The following is an 8,819-nucleotide window of genomic DNA, read 5'->3' on the forward strand; positions in this document are numbered from 1 at the left end:
GAAAGGTTGAAGGAGAACTTTTTAATGGAAAGATCATGTTGGTACTATCTCAACTCAAATCTAAGAATTACTATGAGTGGGAAAAACTGGCATTATGTGCCTCCAGACATGATGGAGAGGAACTATATAGCATTACACATATATACTGACAACAGAGATTTGGAAATTGACATTAAAGAGGATTACCACTTATGACAGCAACAAAAATAACAAATACTTATGGTGACCTTGGGTTAAGCAAAGATTTCTTAGATATGATGCCAAAAACAATTCATAACAAATTCATAAATTGGACTTCAACAAAATTTAAAACTTTTGCTCTGTAAAAATACACCATTTTTCTTTAAATGAAAGAATGAAAATTAAATAAAAGAATGAGAATGAAAAGGCAAGCGACAGGGGCGCCTGGGTGGCTCAGTCGGTTAAGCGTCCGACTTCGGCTCAGGTCATGATCTCACGGTCCGTGAGTTCGAGCCCCGCGTCGGGCTCTGTGCTGACAGCTCAGAGCCTGGAGCCTGTTTCAGATTCTGTGTCTCCCTCTCTCTGACCCTCCCCCGTTCATGCTCTGTCTCTCTCTGTCTCAAAAATAAATAAAAAAAAAACGTTAAAAAAAAAATTAAAAAAAAGAAAAAAGAAAAGGCAAGAGACATACTGGGAAAAATCTTTGCAAAGCATATATCTGATAAAAGACTTGTATCCAGATTATATAAAGAACACTCAAAGCTCAGTCATAAGAGAAAAAAACAAGACAATTAAAAATTAGGTAAAAGATTTAATCAGATATTTCACCAAAGAAGATCTATAAAGGGCACATGAAAATGAGTTCAATATCATTGGTCATTAGGGAAATGCAAATTAAAAGCACAATGAGGTACCACTAGAATGGCTAAAATTTAAAAGACAGACTTTATGAGTGTGGGTGGGATGTAGAAAACTGAAACTTTCCTACACTGCTGGTCTGCATGTAAAATGGCACAACCACATTGAAAAACATTTTGGCAGTTTCTTTAAAAGTTAAACATATACCGCTTCTGCCAATGTGTTATTCTGGTGGTGGTGGTGGATCACCCTTTGCCTGGCAAAATGGACACTGAGGCCATGAGCAGATACACCAACCCAATGAACTTTGGTTGTCCTCTCCCATCTGACTGCGGTGCTGTTGACCATTGGCATGTTCTTCACTGCCTGCTTCTTCATTTATGAGGTTACCTCCACTAAGTACATTTATCTACAAACAGCTTCTCATCTACTTGGTGGCCTTGCTTTTCATGGGCTTTGGAGTCCTCTTCCTGTTGCTCTGGGTTGTCATCTATGTATGGGCTCCCAATGGTTCCAACCAGGTGGCTTCACTGAATATCTGCTTTTGCAAATTAATTTTTTTACTATTGCTGGAAGTGTCCCATTTGCTGCTCACAATAAAGGCAGATGTGTGACCAAAAAAAAAAAAAAAAAAAAAGTTAAACTATACCTATAATATTATCCAGTCATTTAATTCCTAGGTATTTACCCAAGAGAAAGGGAGATACATGTCCACAAAAAGACTTGCACATGAAGCATATGGCTTTATTTTTAATAGCCAAAAAGTGGAAACAACTCAAATGTCTATCAGCAGATGAATAGATAAATTGTGGTATATCCATACAATGGAAGGCTCAGCAATAACAGGGCAGGAACTAGTGATATAACAACATGAATGAATCTTAAATTACTTATGCTGAATGAAAGAGTATACACTGTGTGATTCCATTTACATAAAATTCTAGAAAATTCAAACTCATTTATAGAGATACATAGAAGATCAGTGGTCACGTAGGAAGAGTAAAATGGAGGGATTAACAAGGGTCATAAGGCTGGTCACAGGCCCATTGCATGGTGTCAGAGCACCAGTAAAATGATGACAGCGTAAAAGTGGGAGAGGAACGAGCAGCAGTGATGGGATTGCATAAAAGAAATTGATCAATTGGGTAAATATGTTAAGGATAATGGAATCAGTTTCCTGTTGGGAAAAAGGGAGTAAATGTGTGGAAAGAAGGAAAACTAGAATGAACCTTCTGGTGCTAAAATAAAATTAGAGTTGTCACTGTAGATTCATAGTTTTCAACACATAGATTGATAGGTAAATATAGATGTAAATGTGTATTGTTATATGTGAATATATTTTATTTTATTATTTTATGTTGTTTATTTAAATCCAAATTAGTTAACATATAGTATAATAATGGTTTTAGGAGTAGAATTTAGTGATTTATCACTTACATATAACAGTGCTTATCCCAAGTGCCCTTCTTAATGTCCATCACCCATTTAACCCATCCCCCCATCTAACACCCCTCCAGCAGCCATCAGTTTGTTCTCTGTATTTAAGAGTCTCTTAGGGTTTCTCTCTCTGTTTTATGATATGTTAAATAAGCCAGTCAGAGAAAGACAAATATCATATGATTTCACTCATATGTAGAATTTAAGAAACTAAACAGATGAACATAGGGGAAGGGAAGGGAAGGGAAAATAAGATAAAAACAGAGAACGAATATTATATATATATGATATATATGCATATATACATACATATATACATATAAATGTATACATACACATACATATATTCTCTAGCTATGTCCGCTAAGAGAACATGTGAGCAGTAATACCTTCAAAAGCAATAAGCACATCTAGTATCCAGATCTTATTCTCTAAATCCACTAAGTGGAATCTTGGAATTAAATTTCTTGGAGAAATAGTCAGTTTCAAGATAAGGTCAGGAAAAGTAGAACATGATCCTGGAATATTCTTTCTTTTTGTGCCAGAAAATAAGGAATGGCTTAAAGAATGATGGTGATATGTCAAAATGGCAAAGACTTGTCTTGAAGGGACTATCCCACACGTCTGGGATGATTTAAGCATCACAGTAAATCATATGTTAAAGCACTATAATCCTTTGAATAAAATTGGAAACCATGACTCAACATAAATTTAAAAATTAATAAGCTGAGTTTCATAAGATATTTAAATGAGGTACTTCAATATCATCAAAGAATCTCCCCACAAAATATCTGTTAATTATAAAGGACAAAAGAGTAAATTTGCAGCTGAGAAGGCTAGCAAACTTAACTACCTTAATCAAGTGATCAAAACTAACAACATCAATAACAGAACAAATAGAAATTATATGCCACCTGGTAGAATGCAATGAAAAGAACATAACATCACTTTTTTTTTAATTTTTAAAAAATCTTTATTTATTTTTGAGAGAGAGAGAGACAGAGTGCGAGCAGGGGAGGGGCAGAGGGAGAGGAAGACACAGAATCCGAAGCAGGCTGCAGGCTCTGAGTTGTCAGCACTGAGCTCAATGTGGGGCTTGAACCCACTAACGGGGAGATCATGACCTGAGCTGATGTTGGACGCTTAACCAACTGAGCCACCCAGGCGCCCCGTAAACATAACATCACTTTTATAATTTTCTTGGCAAAGATGCATAAAGTAAATCTAATCAAGAGTAAATATCAGATAAGCTTAAATGGAGCGACATTTTACAAAATAATTGACCTATAATCTGCAAAAGCTTCATGGTTATGACTGTCAAAGAAAATTGGAGGAACTGTTTTGAATTGAATTGAAGAAGCCTCAAGAGTGTGTGATTCTGAACTGGAGGTTTTGAATTTTGGAATTGCAAATTAGGGAGTAGGTATAAAAGACAGTATTGAGACAATGTGCAAAACTTGAATGGAATCTAAGGATTAGATGGTATGGTACCAATGCTAATTTCCTGCTTTTGATAGTTGTATTGAGGTTATACAATAGAATGTTCTTGTTTATAAGAAACACATACTAATCTACTCCTGAAATCACTGGTTCACTATATGCTAACTAATTTGGATGTAAATTTTTAAAAATAAAAAATAAAATTAAAAAAAATAAATTTTTAAAGAAAAAAAAAGAAACACATACTAAAGTATCCCAGAAGTAAGGGGCATTATGGAGAATTATATGGGACATATTAGCAGTTTATTCTCGTATAGTGTAAAAAAAATTATGTACCATATTTTCAACTTTTCTATAAATTTATTTCAGAGAAATTTTATTTTTTTTAACGTTTATTTATTTTTGAGACAGAGAGAGACAGAGCATGAACAGGGGAGGGGCAAGAGAGAGGGAGACACAGAATCTGAAACAGGCCCCAGGCTCTGAGCTGTCAGCACAGAGCCCGACGCAGGGCTCGAACTCACGGACCGTGAGATCATGACCTGAGCTGAAGTCGGACGCTTAACCAACTGAGCCACCCAGGCGCCCCAATTTCAGAGAAATTTTAAATGGAAAATTAAAGTCAGGCACTATATGTATGTATGTGTATATATATATGTATACATATATATATATATTATATATATGTATATAATATAAATATATATATTGTGGGTGTGATTTAATTTATCTAAAGTTAAAAAACAGACAAAACTATTTGTTTAGGGATGTGTAATTTGGTGGCAAAACTAAAATGAAAACCAAGGAAATTAATACATAAAAGTTAGGTTAGTGGTTACCACTAATGGCATGGGAGAGGATGATGATTGAGAAGGGAAATGCTTGGAGCTTCTTGGGTGCTGGGAATCTTGTACTATTTGACCTAGGTGATAGTTAAACACACGTTCATTTTACAAATATTCATTAAATTGTACACTTATGTTTTATGCACTTTCCTGTAAGTTTGTTGTATTTCATAGTATAAAATTGTGAAAAGGAATTTTAAGAAAGAAAACAAAATGAGACAATCACTTATCTTCAAATTTTAGATTTTTTCAGATTTTAGAAATATGGTGGATATGATATATTTTCTATAACTCCCCAAGTGGATCACTTGCTATAATCACTATAATCAAACACATCAAAATTTCTTCAGCAAAGCATCTAAATAATCACACCAGGTAGCATAAGTAAGAACTATAAGTAGCCAGATATGTTCAAATCAGATGTTGCTGTCAAATGAATTTTCTGCCAATGTAAAATTTTGTTTTATTTTGTTTTGGTTTTGGTCTTCAGAGCTTTTTGAATTTTGAAATTGTAAATTAAGGATTGTAGATGTGTATTAACTTTATAAAATGTACAGAAAAGGAATAGAAATCATCATATGCTATGCAGTTTAGCTATGAAAAGCACTTATATACTAAATGACATGCATAAACAGTGAAAATCATTCAACTGAAAACAATGGTATAACCATATTGCAAGATTGTACTGGGAAGTACACATTAATAATATAACTTTTATTTCCTGAAAATTGCTAGTCTGTATGTATGTAAAGAGAGATAAATCCCTACATAGATACCGCCTAAAACTGAAAAAAGAGGCAGCAATACAGGCATTATTTAGCAACATAGAGTTAAACACCAAGACATTCTAAAAAAGGTAAAAATGATTGTTTCTACATTCTGGAAAATGGGAGAGTGGTAAGAGAGAATCATAACTCTGTTACTTTTCATAAGCCTCAACAGTTTTATTTGGCTCTTTAAATTGTGTGGAAGAAATATGTAAACCTTTTTAAAAAAGTAATTGTTAAGTACCTAGTATGTTCAGGATACTGTACATAAGTAAGATATAAAAACCATTCTCAAAGTATTCTATTTCGGGTCAGCCATGTATCCATAAATAAAATGACCAGGACTACCAAATGTATATGATAACAGTCATTGGAGGTTTAGCCAACAGCAATTCAGAAGAGGGCAGAGAATGATTATTAAAGGAGTATGCCTGAGCTGAGACTTAAAAATGGGTAGAATCAATATTTGTGCTCATGTTACACCCTTGCTAACAAAAGGGCTTCCACTCTGGTCTGAGATTTGGATATCTGAAATGAAGACTTGGGGAAATGATATTGTTGATGGGGTCTTCAATTGGCAAAGAAATGGAAATGCCATTAAATAAAAGCCAAAGGGAAGGCAAAGAATCACAACAAAACAAAAGTATATCTTCTAACATTAATTCCAGAAATAGGTGGTTTCCACTTCATTCTACTAGAGCAGTGGTTCTCAACTGGGGGCTATTTTGTTGCCTTGAGTATATCTGACAATGTCTAAAGATGTTTTTCAGTGGAGAAGTGCTACTGGCAAAGTGGGTAAAGGCCAGAGATGCTACTAAACATCCTACAATGCACAGACAGCACACACAACAGAGAATAATCCCATGCAAAATGCCTGAAATGCTGAGATTGAGAAACTTTGTCCTAGATTATCCAATCCTGTTCCCTGTGCAGAGGTGGCCTTAGAAAGGGGGGAACAGGAATTGGCACAGGTATTATATCTTAAAAGATTCCAGGAAAACCTCCTAAGCACACTTGTCTCCACGGGTTGATTACTGGTACTTTAAAGTTTACCATTAAAAGTATCCCTTTGGGTTAAAATATTGCATATCTGGAAGTTCCCAATTAAAAGGAAGAAGTAACCCACTAAAGCAGAAATATCAAATGAGTTTCATCTTAAGACTGAATCTGACCAACTGGAAGGGGTTACCAAGAATACTATGTTAAAAAGATTCTGAAGACTCATTTGGGTTCTGTATAGGAAAGGACCATGGCTGACTCATGATACGTAAACAGACACAGGAGAATGAGTGGGGACATGTCCTACATGTTTGCCTTTAACATCTTCTATTGAGTTCAATTATCAGGTCTGTTTTTCAGCTTTGTAGGGAATCATTGGAGAAATAAAATTCTTGACTGCAAAATTAAAGAGTATGGTAGATTAAAGACTCTAGAAAGATGTTCATGCCCTAATTTCCAGAACCTGTGAATAAGTTACGTTACACAGCAAGAGAGAGTGAAGACGAAAGAAGGAATTAAGGCTGATCTCAAAACAGGGAAATTATCCTGGGTTATTCAGGTGGGCCCAAAGTGATCACAGACATAAAAATTGAAAGTAAAAGGAGGAAAGTAAGAGTCAGAGTGAAATATGATGACAAAAGCAAAGTCAGAGAGATATATAAGAGAAAGCCTCCACCAGCCACTGCTGGCTTTGAAGATGGAAGGGCCATGAGGAAAGCACAGAAAAAGCAAGAAAATGGATTCTCTCCTAAAATCTCCAGGAAGGAATGCAGCCCTGCTGACACCCTGATTTTAACCCAATGACACCATTTCAGACTTCTGACCTTCAGGACTGTCTGATAATAAATTTGTGCTGTTTTAAGCCCTAAAATTGTGGTAACTTGTTGAAACAACAGTAAACTAATGTGGTGGGGAAGCAAAAAAATTGGGGAGAATTATCATTAGCAATATTGGGCCAAATAGGGAAAACCAAAGTAGGGCTTCAATGTGGTGAACTTTGAGCCTCTAGAGGGTAGCAGTATAGTTCTGAGAACTGGCAGATAGACCCCAAGGGGAAAGGGTCCTGAGCGAAAACAGTTTATGACAAACCTGACTTGTTAATTGTGTTCCTAAATGCAAGGTCCCCAGGGAAAGATGGGAGTAGAGCAGGTTTTCCTTGTAGAGTCTGGCAGGTAGATTCCTGAAGGAGGAGTAGAGACTTGCTGAATAGCCCAAGGGAATCAGGTCACTTTATTTTTCCCAACAGGCACTCTAGTTTCCCTAACATAAGCCTGGCCAGCATCTTACCTGAATTAACATGAGGGACAGCCTTCCCAACCAGCTCACGAGTTACAAATCTGGGACATTTTTGAGGTTTGACTCGAAGTTATTCCTGCAATCCTTGAATAATTGCCATCTCCACTCAAGCCCAATGCATGTTTTATTTGTGTAAAAACTCTTAGCCAGAGTCCTTTATTACTTTCAGTTATATGACTGATTACCTTAAACCACACTAGCAGTAGCACAAAGGATCAAAAACAGAAAAATCTGCTTACGCAGTCTTTGGACCTGAGAACCAAGTGGAAACATTAATACCTTAAAGCTGAAAGCAGTTACTGGATAAAACTCCTAAGGAACCTTGAACAACCTATTCAACCCAGACAACATCCTGTCCCACAAATGTTTCAATTCACGTTGTGAAATAAAACAGACATTATGTTTTTACCCTTAGAACATAAAACATGGTATTGACCTTCCAGTGCTATGAAAGAGATATACAATTTCAGAAAGTAGAATAGGTCTACAGTTTTGTTGGAAAACAGTTATGGCTTCATGTTTGTTTTTTTCAGGTTGAACCTATTGCCAGATAATTATTTCAAAATGAATCTCTTTCCCAATCCTCTGAAAAAGAATGCTTGGCATGTTTTGATTGGTCAGTGTGCCATCATGCATTTTATGAGCTCTTCACTTAATCTGATGTTAATGTATGCTTTTTAGGCAAAGGAGAAAGACTATGCCCAGAGGTTATAGTAGTAACACCTGAATTACTCAACACATATTTACTTGGTTTAATATGCCAGAGAAAGGAAGGCAACTCTGTCTTTTTTTTTTGTAAATCATATTCTTCTATAAAGCCTTCCCTGACTAGCTTGAAAAGCACCATGCACTTCTCCATCATAATTCTCACTGCATATATTCAATGTCTGAATGAGTAATAACCTATTCAATGTCTTCCCTGTTATATATTGTAAGTTCCAAGAGAGTAAAGACCATGTTGGTTTTATTCTATGTCCTACTTCTATTGCCTAATACTATGCTTTTACAGTAAATTTTATTTGAACTTATTCTGTTAATAAATGAACAAGCAATTACTTCCTTCCCTAAGAGCTGAGAAGTTTAATCCCAAGACATCTAGGTGCTCTCAAAATAGCTCTTTCTAGACAAATATAAATGACATGGAAATTTTCTCAATATAGTGTTTTTTGAGGAAACATTTTACTTATTCTGCCACACTATGAAAACACTCTTATCT

General features: G+C 35.5%; 1 pseudogene; it reads left to right on the plus strand.

Moving 5' to 3' along the window:
• The first annotated feature begins 996 nt into the window (after positions 1-996).
• On the plus strand, positions 997-2,115 carry LOC125917583 (transmembrane protein 258-like; annotated as a pseudogene).
• Positions 2,116-8,819: the final 6,704 nt, after the last annotated feature.

The sequence above is a fragment of the Panthera uncia genome, unplaced genomic scaffold (assembly GCF_023721935.1).
Source record: "Panthera uncia isolate 11264 unplaced genomic scaffold, Puncia_PCG_1.0 HiC_scaffold_2040, whole genome shotgun sequence".
NCBI classification, from domain to species: domain Eukaryota; kingdom Metazoa; phylum Chordata; class Mammalia; order Carnivora; family Felidae; genus Panthera; species Panthera uncia.